Source organism: Chiloscyllium punctatum, chromosome 12, assembly GCF_047496795.1.
Source record: "Chiloscyllium punctatum isolate Juve2018m chromosome 12, sChiPun1.3, whole genome shotgun sequence".
Taxonomy (NCBI): Eukaryota; Metazoa; Chordata; class Chondrichthyes; order Orectolobiformes; family Hemiscylliidae; genus Chiloscyllium; species Chiloscyllium punctatum.
Window position 1 is genome coordinate 79,441,417 of NC_092750.1, and position 18,939 is coordinate 79,460,355.

Sequence of the window (18,939 nt, forward strand, 5' to 3'; positions counted from 1 at the left end):
CACTAAAAAAGGCGAACAGTAGATTTATTTTTTATATGTTGTATTCTTTATGGTCCGAATGCGGAAAGCTTTCGGTTAGTCAAGTCAGACTTGCCTTCGTGCTAATCAGCTTGTTCTACCATCCGATTCGTTTGAGTCTTTCTGCGTGTTATGTTCAGCACTCACTCTTAATGTTGTCACTTCATCCCCGGTACATGCTGCCTCTTCCCACCAACTCCAATTCCCAACAACAGAAGTTTTACAAAGTTACCCACCAGCTCTACCTAATGGCAAACGGCATTTCAGAAAACAAAAGGGAGAACATGAAGCTATTGAAGTAATCAACAGTTCGGATTTTGATGATGATGAGAGTCACTTTGATGTATTAAATGAGAGATTTTAAGAACAATGTGAAGCAAAGATCTGATGTATTTAAGGCACAGAGTCAGAGAGATGTGCAGCACAGAAAAAGATCCTTCAGCCCAACTCGTCCATGGCAACCAGATATCCTAACCTAATTTCGTCCCATTTGCCAGCATTGGTCCATATCCTTCTAAATCCTTCCTGTTCATATATCCAACCAGATGCCCTTTAAATGCTGTAATTTAGTTTAATTTAATTTAAATGCCTTTACCACTTCCTCTGGCATCTCATTCTATACATGCACCACCCTCTGCATGAAAAAGTTGCCCCTTACATCCTGTTGATTTTTTTCTGCCCTCTCATGCTGAACCTATGCCCTCTAGTTCTGGACCCCCCACCGCAGGGAAAAGAACTGCTGACCTCTACATTGGACAGAGCGACTGCTGCTCTCTATATGATACACAGGGACAGCTGTTGTCCATATTATACACAGGTACTGCTGTTCTCCAGATAAGACACAGGAACTGCTGTTCTCTTTCTTATACACAGGTACTGCTGTTCTCTATATTCTACACATGCACTGATAATAGACAGAGGGATTGCTATTCTCTGTATTATACATAGGGACTCATGTTCTCTATATTAGACACAGGGATTCATGTTCTCTGCATTATACAATGTGACTGCTGTTCTCTGTTTTCACAGGGACTGTTGTTCTCTATGCTATACCCTGCTATTCTCAGGAACTATAGACCGGTGAGCCTGACATCAGTTGTGGGCAAGTTATTGGAGGGATCCTGAGGGATAGGATTTACACACATCCGGTTAAGCAAGGGCTGGTTAGGGATAGTCAATGTGGCTTTGTGCATGGGAAATCATGTCTCACAAGCTGGATTGAGTATTTTGAAGAATCACCAAAGAGGATTGATGAAGGCTTTGACAAGCTCCCTCATGGTGGCCTGGTTAGCAAAATTAGGTCACATGGAATACAGGGAAATCTAGCCATTTTGATACACAACTGGCTTGAAATTAGAAGACAGATGGTGGTGGTGGTGGAGGTTTGTTTTACAGACTGAAGCCCTGTGACCATTGGGGTGCCACAGGGATTGGTGCTGGGTTCACTGCTTTTTGTCATTTATATAAATTATATGAATGTGAGCATAAGAGGTATATTTATTAATTTGCAGATGACACCAAGATTGGAGGTGGAGTGGACAGCGATGAAGGTTACCTCAGAGTATAACAGGATCTTGATCAGATGGGCTGCTGAGCTGAGGAGTGGCAGATGAAGTTTAATTTAGGTAAATGAGAGGTACTGCACTTTAGAAAGGAAAATCAGGACTGGGTTTATACACTTAATGGTAAGGTCCTGGGGAGTGTCCAATGAGACCTTGGAACACGGTTCATAGTTCCTTGAAAGGGGAGTCACAGATGGATATGTGAGTGAAGAAGGTGTTTAGTATGTTTTCCTTTATGGGACAGAGCATTGAATATGGGAGTTGAGAGGTCATATTGCAGCTGTGCAGCACATTGGTTGGGCTACTTTTGGATTATTGTGTTGCATATCAGGCTTTCTTTCTCTTCAAAGCATGTTATGAAACTTGAAAGGGTTAGAAAATACATGGGAACAAATGTTCTCGGCAATATGCACATGATCTGCTCTTCTCTATAATACAGACAGGGACAGCTACTCTCTGTAATACACACGGGGACTTCTGTTTCATATACTCAGAAATTGCTGTTTAGTATAGCATACACAGGGACTGCTGTTCACTGCAGTTTAGAGAATAAGTGCTATTCTGTATAATCTAATATTGCAGGTCAAGCGATGACCCAGTGATGTTATCGTTGGACTGCTAATCCAGAGACCCAGGTAATGTGCTGGGGACCCAGATTCAAATCTTGCCATGGCAGATGATAGAATTTGAATTTCAGAAAATTCTGCAAGTATGAGAGTAATCATGATCATGAATCCATCGCTGATTGTTTGAAGAACCCAACTTATTCTGGAATGGCTTTTAGGGAAGGAAATTGCCATCCTTACCTAGCCTGGTCTCCATGTTTTTCCAGACCCACAGCAATGTGGTGGAATCTGAACTGCTCTTTGCACCATTAGGGATGGCCAATAAATGCTGGCTGAGACAACAACACCCTCATCCCAGAAATTAATAAAAAAGATAACATTTAACAAACTGGAACAGAAACGATGTGCCAAACCGCCACCTTCTGCACTGTAACATGACATTGATTACTACTTGAGGTCCTGTGGGATGTAAATTGTGGAATTTATAATTGATAATTTTGTTCAAAAAGTGTGGAGCTAAATAAACATAGCCAGTCAGGCAGCATCTGATGAGAAGAGTCGATGTCTCCAACATAAGCTCTTCCTCAAGACCATCTGTTCCTTTTCCAGCACCACACTTTTTGACACTGATCTCCAGCCTCTGCAGTCCTCACTTTCTCCCAGCATAAATTTTGTTGGTGTAGTTTTTTTTCTGTGTCTCTGAACTTCACAGTATTCCTGTAATTGTGGTGATTTCTTAAAAGAACAGTTTCAAAGCTCGGCTGCAGAATGGATGGGTTTTGTGCACTAATGAATGTTTATTAAAGCTAAGCTGTTATGTCTCAAAGTCAAACAAATTTGAACTTTTAGAAAGAGATTCACTGAACTCACCAAATTTCTAGCCACTCTGTTTACGGTGAATTTCTAAGGCAACAAAAAGTGATCAACCTTATCCCAAACTGTAATCCCAGTCTTTCAAGCAAACTATATCAGTAATATTGCTCACGTACAGGTGGCAACCAGTTCTATTGTTTCGAAAACATTGCAAAAGGAGTTGAAATGTGAAAGGTGATGCTGATTGGCTAGCTCATCATTAAAATGGCATTGCAGCAAAAACAGTTAGCCGTCAATCTTAATTCTCAGACCCGATAGGTGGACTCTGATTGGTCGGGGTGTCAGCATGGGGATACAGCAGTGGTTGGTTGTCTCCATGATGCATTTCTTATCGAATAAGTGCAATGTCTGTAAAAATTCTGTTTGCCTACATGAACCAGGGTCCTGCGGAATTATATTTGTTGCTTCTAACGCATGCGCAGATGCACCCAGCTGTTGATCTTGCGTGTTTGAAGGTGGTAACCTGCCGAATGATGCCAATGATAGAAATTGTTCTCACGGTTCACTGCACCCACCAAGTCTGGGTTCCCCATGACATGTAAAATCGATGTCCCTTTTCTGTCCTATCATATCTGTTACTGAATCTGCACAGCCTGAATTGGCTGAATACTTTGTGAAACTATTATAATCATATCTAAATGAGTTTTCCACATGCACAGTGAAGGAGTCCCTCATGATTACGAAGACCACATGAGAGCTACGTTCTGAGAGTGACAACATGCCCACGTGCTCTTTCAACATTGCCAGCTTATTATTATTACAGTTCAAATAAGCCATTGAAATTCAGACATACCACTTGTGTCTGATTCAGTGTTCACCAAACATCATCTCTTTTTTCCTTTCTGGTGGCATCATGGCTTCCTGGTTAACACAGCACCAGGGTTCTGGGTTCAATTCCAGCCTTGGGTAAATGTCTGTGTGAATATTGTCCCCCGTGTCTCTTTGGATACTCTCCCCAGGTCTGCATGGGTTTCCTCCTACAATCCAAAGATGTGCTGGTTAGGTGAATTGGCTGTGCTAAATTGCCCATAGTGTTCAAGGTTAGGTGCATTAGTCTGGGATAAATGTAGACTAATAGGAGAATGGGTCTGGGTGGCTTACTGTCTGGAGGATCGGTGTGGACTTCTTAAGCCTATGGGCCTGTTTCCACGTTGTTGGGAGTCTATGATACACATGAACTGAGCACCTTGTGCAGTTGACTTCAGTTCCAATAACAACGTGTCTGACCAAATAGATAGTGTTGCCATGGGATATTCTCGAGGGAAAACTCTTCCTAACATCTTTATTGGTAACCATGCAAAACACATCTCTGATGGCATGATACCTAGCCTCTATCCATTTGCATATCTTCAACATGTAGATGACATGTTTGCGACATTTGAATCTGCATTAAAGAGTTTCTTTATAAAGCTCGATGATCGCCACCTGATGCTAAAATTCACCACTGAAATGGAGTACCCTTTCCTTGATACATTCATTGCGAAATCAGCCAAATTGTTTTTAAACTCCAATAACTGAAAGCCAACATTCACTGGTCAGCATACTTGTTAGGATTCCTACAGGCCCCAAGATCAACTTGTGGGGACCGTCATGAATATAGTCCTCACCATCCTCTCACTGTGTGGACTTGATACTGAGATAGAGCCGATCAAAACTGGTTCTTGTAATAACAGATTCCCAGATGAAACCATCACTCATTGTACATCATAAAATCTCATGGAAAGGCCTGTCTCCACCACTTTGACACTTTGCAGTGCCTTATCAGGTCATTATCTGGGAAAGGAAATGTCATAGAATCATAGAGTCATCGAGTCTGACAGCATCAAGACAGCACCTTCGGCCCATACTGGTCTAGGATAACCAGAAGATAGAACATGGAGCATTACAGCACATGCCCTTTATGGAACTGCTCGGCTAATACAGGAAGTTACACTCACAGAATATGGAGCATTGCAGTGCAGTACAGGCCTTTATGCTACCCCTTGCCTAACACCAGACATTAGACGAATACAACATAGAACATTACAGCGCAGTACATGCCCTATATGGAACCGCTCAGCTAATACAGGAAGTTAGATTCAAAGAACATGGAGCATTATCACGAAGTACAGGCCCTTCGTGGAACTGCTCGGCTAATAAAGGATGTTTGACAAATACAACATACAAGATTGCAGTGCAGTACAGGCCCAATATGGAACTGCTCGGCTGATACAGGGAGTTAGATTCATAGAACATGTAGCGTTACAGCGCAATACAGGCCCTTCGTGGAAACGCTCGGCTAAAAAAGGAAGTTAGTCTCAGAGAACATAGAACATTACACCGCAGTACAGGCCCAATATGGAACTGCTCGGATAATACAGGGAGTAAGAATCATAGAAAATGGACCATTACAACTCAGTACAGACCCTTTATGCAATCACATGGCTAATAAGGGGACGACCGAGGCTTGTTTCTGTAGTGCAGTGGTCATCACGTTCGCCTCACACGCGAAAAGTCCCCAGTTCGAATTTGGGCAGAAACTGCTTTGTTCTTCAACGGCAGCCTTTTACATGGACAAGAACGGAGCTTTCTTACTTGCTTTCCCATGTGCAAACCTTCCCTTCGAATTTGCTTGAACAAATCTGCTCTCGTTGTGAAATGTAATGCAATTCCATTTACTTACAGTGCAAAACATTGGCGCTGGATTAAGGCTCCCGCCTCGACAGAGGCGTGGGTTCGAATCCCACCGCTGCTGTTTCTGCTGAACAGCTCCGCCGGCACAGCTTGTTAAAATGCTGTTTCAATCCCTGCTGCATTTCTGTTGAAAACAGAAGAAAAATGGATTTGCTTCCCGGGGAATTGACTGCGGTGTGGGAAAGTGCCGAATTTTCCAAAGTGTCTGTGCTGTCATGATCGTGTTCGCCTCCCGCGCGGAAAATCGCCAGCGGCTCTACTGTTGCTTTCAGTTCCAGGCAAGTTGAGCTTTTACTGGAACCGAATGGAGACTGTTATTTCATCGCTGTTGCGAAACAGAGTCCTACGGTGAGTCGACTCGTCGTTATTTGGTTTTCTGGCCAATGAGAAAATCGTTCCAATCTATTTCGATGTCATATGTTATTGAATTTCTCCCACTTCCTTCATTTCCGTCCTGGAGTCATCGGAAGGGAAAGGTAATCTAATCGAGACTGTGATTGGTGAAATTCACTTTTTATGGCCCATTCTTATTATGTTCTTTCTTTGTCTCTTTGCAGCATTGTCTGGGAAGTGGTGGTGCACTCAGGCTCCAGTATGTTTGAAAGAGTAGTTTGGAATTGCCCTGTTGTTAGTTGTGTGATTACTTTATGGCTCATGCCCCCGGACTGTCTCACATTTAGCATTCATGCTCGCTGTGTCTGAAAATGCATTTGGTTTTCCAGTTTTGTTTGTGTTCCGTGTTAAATGCTTTCTGTTTTGCGATTCGCTCAATCCATTACGAATTAACAGGGTTTCTGAGGTAACTTCCAGCTGCAAAAATCCTTAACTGAGAATCTGGGAAACTTTCACGGAGTATGGTCAGTCGGAGCAAAATTAAGGGTGTCATTCGTTTCTGCAGTGTTTCACAATACTACCTTTCCCGTGAGCAGTCGAACAGACTAAATGATTTTGCCACAGGCTGCGACGGTAAGCTCCGCAAACACGAAATTCTTTAAAGCAGGTGTGAGCAACACAACGTTATTGGGGTACACCGCGTGGAAACAGATACTTCGGTGTATCTCGTCCATGCTCACCACATAGCCAAAATTAAACAAGTCCCATTAAACAACGAGCTCATGGAAACAGAAAGGTGAAAGGTAGAATGGCTTCAACTTTCAGTGCTGGATGCCACTGAGCCGCAGGGCGGGGGGCGACCGAGGCTTGTTTCTGTAGTGTAGTGGTCATCACGTTCGCCTCACACGCGAAAGGTCCCCAGTCCGAAACTGGGCAGAAACTGCTTTGCTCTTCAACTGCAGCCTTTGACAGACAAGAACGGAGCTTTCTTGCTTGCTTTCCCATGTGCAAACCTGCCTTCGAGTTTGCTTGAATAAATCTTCTCTCGTAGTGCAATGCAATGCAATTCCATTTTCCATTTACTAACAGTGCAAAGCATTGTAAAGTTTTTCTCCAACCTGGTTCTGATCATATGCCATTCTGTTTGAGAGTGTAGTTACCGCCTTCTGATCCTTCCACGAAAAGCAGTACCGCATTTGCATTCCTTGCGCAGGCGGCCCGGTTCAAAGACAGGGAAGAAGCTGATGTGCTGGTGTCACAGCGCACCACGGATTCCTGAACTTGTCTGTCTGTCAAATGTACCCCAAAGTCGTCTGTGAAAGACCTCATTTGGAAGGTGTCTGTCGTTATTCAACTTGCGAGAATTGGCACCAGAGGTTCTGAATCATATTTTGGAGCAGTTCGCACGTTAGTGGCTCATTCAATCAGCAACAGCAATGAAAGAAATTACACTCTCAGAAGGACCGTTGGACTTTCACCACAGCTGCAACTTCCTCACTTCCCCACTCGCCCTCGCCGTTTACATTTTCCTGCTCGTCAGTGATTTAAAGAAACTCAAATGGATGCGATGTCATTCTGCAGCCTCTCTGGAGATTCCTCCGTTTCAGTTCCAACATGGCTTATATCTCGGGCTGCACCTTAATACTAGCGATGCCACGAAAGCATCCCTGTTACCTCAGTGCGATAACAGGCCATTTGTTTGAATAAAATGACCCTCCAAAGAGTAACCCACCCAAACACTTTTTCCAATCATATTTCTTCATATTTACTGCTGACTAATACACATATCCCTGAACACAATGTGCATTTTAGCATGGCCAGCTCACCTAACCTGCACATGTTTGGATTGTGGGAGGACACCACAGCAAAGTCACATAGACTTGGGGAGAACGTGCAAAGTCCCCACAGTCCCCCGAGGAGAGAATCAAACCAATGTCCCTGGCGCTGTGAGCCAGTATTGCTAACCACTGAGGTACCATGCAATCTTTTGCAATAAGTAAAATCAGTGAAAGATACGTCAAAAACAAGTTTCAAATGAACACTCTCCGGCATTGTCAAAGAATGTCAATCTTGCATTCAATACGAATAGGTGTAATGAAAATAAAAAATACAAAATCCCGCCAATTCATGAATAAACAATAATTAAAAGTTTAATTTGATCAAAGTTCATAACAATGTTTCGACGAATTGCAATTTTTAATGACAAATGTAGGTAATTAGCTGACTAATGAATAATTGGAAGTGGCATATATTTACTTAATGCCGAAGAAAGCGACTTGTTTTCCCTCTTGTTACACAGCAGAATAACAATGTGTGTGTGCGTGTGTGTGTGTGTGTGTATGTGTGTGTCTGTGTTCGAAATGTTTGAATCAAGCTGTTTCTAACAAAATAACTGATGACTTACGAGCACTTAGTCTTGTCAGCTTTAAAACCACAACATTTGTCAAATATTTTCCAGGAAATTACAACCAGAATAACTAGTTAACTTCTTTTCATAGGAACCCAAAGAGAATAAGTAGCGGACACTGTGAATTAGTTGAGTCATTGCAAGAATTCAACTGAAGACAACATCCCTTCTTTCCAAAATGTTCAAAATTTAAAAAATGAAAATTTATTGCCATTGTTGAATGAAAGAATAGAGATGTTAATTCTTTTTCATTTGATTTTGTTGCATGAAACATCCGTAAGCTGTATTATGATTACAAACACAATAAATGTGAGCATTGAAGTCAAATATAATCAATTGAATTCAACTATGTTTCAACAGATAAAATAAAAATTGATATTTACAATGATTGAGAGATTGTGCACTGCAATACATTTGCAGTGGTTCATATACTGTGCCGTAAATCCACATTTGCGCGACCTACTAGATTGAATAATTATTATTTTTATTCTAAATCAGCAACAATTGAATTATCAAAGTCTGTCAATGCATTAAAGAATAATGAATAATCTCTTTTTGCAAGTGATTGAGCAATGTCTGGAAATGAACTGGAATTAATTCAGTTAAAAGTAATTACATTTTCCTGAATTTTAAGACTGAGATGACCGTGATCATTCAAATGAGCTAACATCAGATACTTGCAATGACGTTGGATGGGAAGTCATTGGTTCCTTTGTGGGGTAGGTGACCTGAAAAATAAAGGCATTTTCATACTGTACTATTAGTACTCAGAAATAATGGATTAAATCTAAATGTGAATCTCATTGTATGTGTTCAAAAGACTTATTTAAAAATAATTGTGCCATTATTGTAATGGCAATGACTTGATAATGAATGCTGTATTTTGAAGAATTAAAATGAATCAATATTTCAAAAGCATTTTGCTGTGATGTTGATTGGATATTTATTAAGATCAGTAAATTGAGGCATAAAACATTCTACCTAGCTTTATGGATTGAAGAAAAATGAGCCATTCAGTGATTATTGAGCAAAATTCTTTTTTTAAGTAAAAAATGTACGTAATACAAGAATTGTGAATTTCCATTAGACGGATTCCTTGTAGAGATATGTTACATCAATTAAATGATCAATATTATGATCAATGTTGAAAGATTTGTGTCAGAATTAGGAAGAGAATTCGTAAGTCATGAAAGTGAGCTTGAAACTGAACAATGTAGTCAATGACATGTAGCGTATATGTGATTTTAATAATATTGTCATTTTTGTACAATGATGAATAATGTTGGAATAGAAATGCCAAAAAAATCAACATGGTCAAAGCAGTTCTTTTCTCACAATGAAATGAAAACAATAATCATTTTGTAGCACTCATTATTTGAAATAGCAGGTTTTTAAATGTGACATATACAGTGAAGGCTAACCCTTTTGCAAAAATGTGGGAAGTTCACAAATTTAAAATGCAGTATTTGTTCAATTTGTAATAAAAATGGTTATAATTTGAATTGTCTCTTGTACACACACAACAAAAAAGGAGCTTAAAGATTGTTAGATTGACAAAGATTTGCTTTACAACATTATTGTAGTATAGTCAATATCTGTGATAAAGTAGAATTATTGGTTTAAACAATATAAATCAACATTAACGACTGAGCTGAAATATAGCACCTCAATTGCATTAACTGCATAGAATAGTAAATAAATGTTTATTGTTGTCATTTGTCCTAGGAACAATAAGATACTTACTCAGGTTATTCCACTGAATAGTAATCAGCTGATGATGAATATCTTTGTGTCGCTTTATGTGCACTGTTTTGTGTGAACATTGATTTCAATAAATTTAGATATTTACATGAATTAGGAACAGACTGATAACTGGGTGTGAAAGATCTTATTTAAGATTAGACAATTTTTCGGAATTCAGGAGGTTTGCTGAACAAAACACTGTTAAGTCATCATGCAATAAACTGGATTAGAGAGAAATATGCAAATTCAATTTTCAAATGAATGCACTCGGATATTTTCAGAACATTTCAATCGTACATTCAATATAAATAGATGAATGGAAAACTAAAAACAAATTTCAGACAACTCATAAACAGATCAATAACTAAAAATTGATATATAGTAGGAAGTGGCATTTGTTTATTTAACTGAAGAATAACTTAATTTTTTTCTAATATTTATACCTTTGAAGCATCAAGTTCTATCTTTACTTTGCATATTTCATCTTTGTGAATGCAACATTATCAAATATTTTGCAAAGAATATTGATTGAGTGTAATTAGATACATTCTGTTATTAGCGGACTGAAGAATATATATAGCAGATACTGTGATTATTGGAATGAACAACAAATGAAAACATATCTCATGTTGAATTGAAAGGCAATTCATTCGATTCTTAGATATTTTCTTCTCAACATTCAGAGCTGCTCTGGCACAGCTCTGTGCAAGGTGGGAATTGAAATTGGTCTGGTAACAGAGACACGACCAGACAACTCTGGTCTGGTAACAGATACACGACCAGAGTTGCACTAGATTCCTTCATAACATTCCCAACCAGGCTGGGCAGGGCTGAAAACTAATCAGATGTTTATTGCGATAATTGGATTGGAATTAAATGGTTGGATACTGTGTACAATCTTCTGAAAATTCAGTAGTAATTTACAATAATGATGGGAGTTAACAAATGTCTTAATTTAACATGATTTTTATGATCACTTGTGGAACGACAACTTGACAGAATTGTGTGATTACTGTGCATTATAAATAAAAATGAATATAATTATTCTATATGTTCATAAGTTCCACATTTTCAGAAATGCAAATTACAATGCTTTTGATCTACACGTAAATTGGAACAAAATGATGAATTGGTCAATCAATGTGCCTATTCAGCTGAAGACAACTTTCATTCTTTCTAAAATACACGATTTCTAAGTCACCATTTCCTGTGGTTGTTTAATGAAAGAAGAGAGATGCCAACCCTTTTTTGTGTGCTTCAAAAAATTCATGGGGATTTCAATGATTTTGCACGTGAAAAATATTCAATTGTTATTGTGATTAAAAACACAATAAATGTTAACATTGAAGTGATTTCTAATCAAATCAATTCAAAAGTGTTTCCAAGTTTAAAATGAAAAGCAATATTTAGAATGATTGAGTGATTGTGCATTGCAATGTCCTTGCATTAGTTATTATATGAAAACATAGTTCCACATGTACACCCCTTACCGAATTGAACAATTATTAGGTTTTGGCAACAAATCGATTTGAAATATTTTATTAATGAATTTAAGAATAATGAGGTATCTCCTCTTACTATTCCACCGAGTAATGTTCAGAAATGAAGAGAAATATTGCAGTGTAAATTAACTGGTGTTCTCTGAATTTCAATGGCTGAGAAGACTGTGATCTTTCAAATGAGCAAAAGTCAGATACTTACAAATGATGTTGCAATGGCAATTATTGGTCTTTTGTGGGCGTATTGGCCTTATCAAACAAGTTTTAATGTTGTAGCACTCACACTAAGAAATATGGAAGGTATTAAAAGCACATTGTACTTGTTATAAAGCCTAAGTTAAAGTATTGCGTAATTATTGTAATTGATAATTGTTTCTAAAATCCTGATAGATAAATTGACTTAATATTTTGAATGCACTTTGCTCTGATGTCGATTGTCTATTCATTAAGATAAATAAACTGAAAATTAAAATATAAAACGTGGCTTTAATAATTAAAAAATCTCAGCAACAATTGAACATCGTTCAACTTTTTTTTGGTTGGTTCATGTCTATTTTATTAATGTAACTTTTATCATGATAAATGTTTAGATAAATGTCAGAACGAGGAAGAAAATAATGAGGATGGGAAAGTGGGTATTATTATGCACTAAACATAGAGTCAATGACATTTGGTACAGGGAGTCATTTTGTAGCAAAAAAAACTAATAATTGTGTGATTATTGTTCATTGACAACTAATGTTGGAAGAAAATAAAACTACCTCAAAATGAAATTAAAATAAATATCATTTTGGAGGTCACATGATTTGAAAAATGGAAATTGTCACTTAATGTGACATTTGAGCTGAAGAATCGTTCTTCCCCCTGCCACCCCCATGTGTAGTCCTGTCAATAATTTAAAATTTAGTATAAGTTGAACTAAATAACAAATGGATGTTCCTCCATTGTTTTCTTGAAAACAAAAATTTAAAAAATTAACATGAAAATGATATCGCTCTGCAAGGAATAATTTCACAGATAATAAGTGTTTGTATTGAATTTAAATGTCACCATAGCTGTAGGAGTGATTTCCCCTGACAGGGAATGAAGACTGAGGAGATAGGCCGAACTCAGGCAAGTGGAAGATGTTTACTCATGCTGCAATCAGTTAATGCAGGGATCATCCCCCCGAGGCCAATCTAGGAAGGGAGGTCCATGACACACTAATGTGTACAGTAAAAAGCAGTATTTTTACACACCTTCTGTATTACAATGTCCACATGCAATGTGGTTACAGTCGTTCCATCATGATACAGACACCCAATCCTGTAGAACACCTAATCTTGGATGAACATCAATATGGATAGCCCGAATTTCCTATTGGTTCATGGTGTTTTACAGGTGCTATAATCTCCAGGCCTTGGGATCTCTGTGCATTTTATTTCCTCACATTACAAAATTAATTTCTGCAGTCCTTTGGGCCTCTCACTATGCCTTATTTACAATTCTCAAGAATATGTAATTAGAAAAGTCTTAAATGTTCTGAGCAATTTTAAAATAGTAACTATTTCTGACAATCAAACCCTGCCGGTTTCCCTGACAGCCGCTGTGGAAGTTAGCTGGGCTCTATCCTGCAGTTGGTGTTTATTCATTCACTGGGGCAATTATTCTTTCATTAATGAAAGTCAGGGTTGGTCATTTTTCTGTGTGCCTGCATTCTCTTATCACTATCTGGAATATGACTGTCTGGAATTGCATGCTTATGGACTTGGAGTAGGATTGTACAAAATGTTCTTTTTTTAACTTAAGACTGAAACACACTGTTGGTCTTATTTATCTCCCCTCCACCATTTTGTGTTTTAATTCCAAGGCAGGCTGCTCAGGGCTTCCCTACAGCAGCAAATCAATAAGGATTTCAGCATTAAAATAAAAATCAACATTCGCTACCATTAGGAAACTGTACCATGCAATATGCTTACGTCACTGAGACTTAATTCCACACTTAAAGCCGACTATACTGATTTGATCAATGATTACATATTAGATATAAGTAACAATTAGTGTTAAAACTAGTCACTGTAAACTTAAAATGATTAGAAATGTCATATTACAATCCGCAACATGTAGAATTGGAGTCGAAAACAATCAGATGTATCTTCATTTGTAAGGCTGAATATGAATCCAATGATTTCTGTGAACATTCAAATGAGAAGATATCAGATATTTCCTGTCAGTGTTGGATGAGGGATCATTGCTTGGTTTGTGGTTGTGTTGACCTGGAATAAAAGATAATTTTTTCTTAGTAAAATTAGCACTATGAAATAATGATTTAAATTGAAATGTGAATCTCACGATATTTGTTACAAAACCTAAATTAAATTACTGTGAGATTGTTGGACTAACAATGAATTGGTAATCTATTTTAGAACACTGACACATTAAGTGATTCAATATTTCCAAACGGGTTTGCTGTGATATGGTACTAAGCACATATGCTCTTACTTAAAAATTAAAATCATGGAAATGAAAGAAAGATAAATACACATACCATGCGCTTATTGTAAATTCATGCAAAATACAACTGTGGAATATGTTTAAAGCAGTTTTTCCTGAAATGAAAAGATAACTAGAATGATTAGCAGCAGGATGTAATCGCAATAAAAAATCATTCAATGTGACTATTCAGCTGCAGGCAGCTCCCCTTCCTTACACATATGTACAACTTCCAACAATTCAAAATTTACTCTGATAAAGAAAAGAACATACGCATGTAAATTCTTTTTTCTTGTTGACAAAAAAGTCACAAATTTGAATTTTTTTAGCTTTAAAAAATTTAACTATTACTGTGATCAGAAATACAATAAAACTTCATGTTGAAGAAAAATCAAATCAAATCAAAATACACATCGATATTCACAATAATTGGGAGAGTGAACACAACAATATCTTTCCATCAGTTAATGTACTGAGCCATAATTCCACTGTTATATCCCTTACTGGATTGATCAATTATTAGATATTAATAACTAAATTATTAATATGCTATCATTGAACTGAATATTAATGAGAAATCTCATTAATGTTTGAACGAGCAATGTGTCAACATAAACAGTAATTATTAGTGAAATGTCTAAGATATCTCTTTATAAATGAGGCTGAGATTACTTTGATTGTTGAAACGAGTAGCATTCAGATATTTATAATGAGCATTGGCTGCAAATCAATGCTTTTTGGTGTAGACCTGAAAGATTTTGTTATTGTAGTATAGGCAGTAAGAAATTATGATGTGCATCGCACCTTACTGAATATTTTCAAGTTTTCTAACAGGTTTCTGGTCCAATCTTCAGTTTAACAAGGGTAATTTTGGGTCAGAACATCAATAACTGCAAACAATTTAAACACATCTCCATCAAAGTTGCTAATCTGATAATTCAGAACAAATATAAAAAAATTACCTCTGTAAATTTAATTGACTATATTTTTAGATTATAGTCAAGTTCGTTATCTACTTATTTCCTTCCTATTTCTGACACCAGTGGCTAAATATTGATTAGATTAAATGTCATATGAGATAGACATTAGCTTTCTCTCAAAGATCTGTACAGCACAGGAATGGGCCATTTGGCCCATAATGTTGTGCTGAACATAATGCAAAAGAAACTCATCCCTTCTGCCTACCCTTGGTTCATATCCTTCCAAATTATCGAAATGAACATTAAAGAGCCTTAATGTATCTGCTTCCACCACCAACCCTGGAAGTCCATTCCAGACAGCAATCACTCCCTGTGTACAAAACAAATTGCCCCTTACATGCCCCTTGAACTTTCCCTCCTAACCTTAAACACATGTCACGTAGTTTTTGACGCTTCAACTCTGGGAAAAACTTTCTGACCGTCAACCCTATCTACGTATCTAATGATTGTACAGACTTCCATCAAGTCTTCCCCCAGTCTCCGCCACTTCACAAAAAAGCAATCTGAATTTTTCTCGCCTCTCCAAATCCAGGCAGCATCCTGGTAAATGCCCTCTGTACCCTCTCCAAAGCATCCATACCCTTCCTGGAACATGGCGAACAAAAGTGAATACAATACTTTAAGTATGCCTTAACCAAAGTGTTAAAATGTTACAACATGACTTCCTGACTCTTGTAACCAGTTCCCTGACCAATAAAGGCAAGCATGCCTTTGCCTTCCTAACCACCTAATTACTTGCATGGTCACTTTCAGGGAGCCATGGTCTTGAACGTCAAGATCCCTTTGAATAATAAAGCTGTTAGGGTCCTGCCATTAACTATCTACTTTTTTTTAACATTTGAGCTTCCAAAGTGAAACACCTCACACTTGTATGGATTAAACTTCACCTTTAATTACTCTGCCCATATCTGCAATTTCTCTTTTTCCTGCTGCATTATTTGACAACACTCTACACTGTCCCCAACTGCACTGAACGTTATATCATCTGCAAACTTATTAACTCACCCAATTAGATTTTAATCCATGTCACTTCTATATAATTGCATCGCAAACAGAAGGGTTCCAGTACAGATCCCTGTGGATAAAAGACAGAAAATGAGGTAAATGCAGAATTCTTGAAGAAATGAGGTTTTTTCAATGACAGAATAATTCTGATGAATAATCTTCTAAAGTGAGATTTTTTAAAAAATTAACCCAATATTTTAATTCATTATCCAGTACAAACTGCTTTGAAAATATTGTATCATCTTAAGTGTTGCATTCTCACATTAAATATTATTTAATTGTCATTTCAATTATCACACCATCATGAGATTTACATTTTCGTTCAATCCATTATTTATTAAGGCCAGTATCATAATGAAACATTGACATTCTTTTCAGGTCAACACACCTGCAATCAACCAAAGTTCTCTCACCCAACACTCATTTTAACTCTCTTTTTCTCTTTTATTTGAATTCTCGTATTAATGGAAGGATCATTAATCAGTCTTATCAATTAAGAAATTGCTAACTATTTTTCACATAAATATTTAATTTTTTTCCAACATATTGCACAATTACATTGCAATAGGGGTTTTCTCATCATTCTTAAATTTGTTATCAGCCATTTTAAAACTAATTATTACCAAAATCTAACCGGTAATCATTGTTGAAATCCAATATCTCCAGCTGTATATGTGGAACTATGTCTCAGTACATCAACTGATACAAACAATATTGCACTCTACAATCTCTTAATCTTAGCAAAAATAATTTTAAGTGTGGAATCTTAGCTGGATTGAATTGGTTGTAAGAAAAAGTGCAGTCTGAAGAAAGGTCACTGGGCCCAACTCTCTCCACAGATGCTGCCAGACCTGCTGAGTTATTTTCCAGCAATTACTGAGTTTGTTTGTGATTTCCAGCATCCACAGTTTTGTTTACAATCTTGTATTGATTGTATTTCACTTCAATTCTAACATTGTTAGAGTTCTGATTATTACAATAAGAGCTAAGTATTTTTCATGTTAAGCATTATTTAAATTACACGTGTTCCTTGTGTAAATAAACCAGAATTAACAAATGTTTGTTCTATGCTTTTACAATAAATCTTGAATTCTTAGAAATCACATTTTTTTGAAAATGAGGGAAGTTGTCTTTCGCTGAGTAGTCACATTGAATGACTAATGCTTTATTTCCAATTCATGTGCATTAAAAAGCAGGTTAATTTTAACTTATGCACATGAATAACTGCTTCAAACAAATTGACTTACTTGATTATCATGAGATTTATGTTTATTTAAGACCATTGTTGCTTCGTTCCATCATTATTAGAAATTACTAATTCTTTTTATCCATTACACAATGGAACTGTCTAATACAATCCTAGTCCAATTATAACAATAAATATCTGAGCAGTTTTCCCTGTGAATAAACACAGTAAGTATGTGATTATAGTCCTGCCCTTCCTGCATGGGAATATTATGGTAATGTGTGTACTAGGAGACCAGGAGCCATGGGTTCAATTCCCACCTTCAACAGAGATGTGTCAAAACACCTCAGAGTTGATTAGAAAATATCTAAGTGTCGACTGAATTGCTTTTCAACCAACATTGTCTCAACTTGTAACTGTTGTTCATTATAATGATCACAACATCTTGAATTTATTTGCTTCACATCACTGATTAAAGTATGAATTGGGCTTGGACTGCTTTAGTACCTGAGAAGTAAATTATTTATTAACACTAAATAGTCACGAGATTATGCCAATTCCTTTTTCTATCAAATGTCATGGACTGTATCTTGTGGTCACTCTCATATTCACTTTCATTATCTTTTTATTTTCTTCTTAATTCAGACACAAATGTTTGAACACCGATAAAGTATGAATAAAGTATTATGCTGCTTCTAAATACCTCTCAACTTTTAATAACTTTGCAGTCTTAAAGATTCTACGGTGTAAATAATTTTTAAGGTGAGGAGGAAAGATTTAAAAGGGGTCTGAGGGGCAACTTTTCCACACTGTTTTTCACATATTGGGATGAGCTGTGAGAGGAAGGGCAGTGGCTGGTACAATTACAACATCTAAAAGACTTTTGGACAGTTTATTGGATAGAAAACGTCCAAAGGGGTATGGGAGAAACACAGGGAAATGGGACTAGTTTAGTTTAGGAAACTTGGCCGGAATGCCAAGTTAGGCTGAATGGCCTGTTTCCGTGCTGTATCAGTCTAGCATTCTACAATTCAAACTTCACTGTGATTGGTCAAGGAAAGAACAAACGGGTGTTAATTCTATTTTGTATCCATAAAAAAGTGAGATGAATTTTAAATAATTTTGTCACATGAAATAGTTTGCTCTTATTGTGATTAGAAATACAATGAATGTGAGCATTGAAGTGAAATATAATTTAATCAATTCAACTGTGTTTCCATGGTTAAAATAAAAATTGATATTCACAATCATTGTGAGTTTGTACATTGCAATATCTTCACATTACTTCATGTACTGAGCCATTATTACACATTTATACCCCCTACTGAACTGAACAATAATTAGATAGAGCAACACTTAGATTTTCGAAAATCTATCAGTACACTTGTAAGAAGGAGAAATTTAATTTTGCTACATGACTGTGCAATGTGCAGACATGAACAGGAATTATTGCAGTGAAAAGTCGTTCCAGTTTTCTGAATTCATAAGGCTGAGATTACTGTGATTATTCAAAACAGCAAAAGTCAGTTTACAAAGCGTTTTGCATGCAAAATGATTGGTTCCATTGTGGGATAGTTAACCTGAAAACAATCGCATTGTTTCAATGGATTAAATTAAAATAT

General features: G+C 37.1%; 1 long non-coding RNA gene and 1 other non-coding gene across 3 annotated transcripts in view; one reads left to right on the forward strand and one right to left on the reverse strand.

The window, feature by feature from the left end:
* The first annotated feature begins 6,894 nt into the window (after window positions 1-6,894).
* trnav-cac (transfer RNA valine (anticodon CAC)) lies at window positions 6,895-6,967 on the forward strand. Its single transcript has one exon. It is a non-coding gene; the product is annotated as a tRNA-Val (tRNA).
* Window positions 6,968-8,613: 1,646 nt separating this feature from the next.
* Window positions 8,614-18,939, reverse strand: part of LOC140483951 (uncharacterized) — a 28,571-nt gene continuing 18,245 nt past the window's right edge. For both annotated transcript variants that reach the window (XR_011962075.1, XR_011962074.1), the window contains 2 exons: window positions 16,132-16,201; window positions 8,614-13,929 (listed from right to left, as the gene is read on the reverse strand). This is a non-coding gene — a long non-coding RNA (uncharacterized lncRNA). The remainder of the gene's footprint in view (window positions 13,930-16,131; window positions 16,202-18,939) is intronic.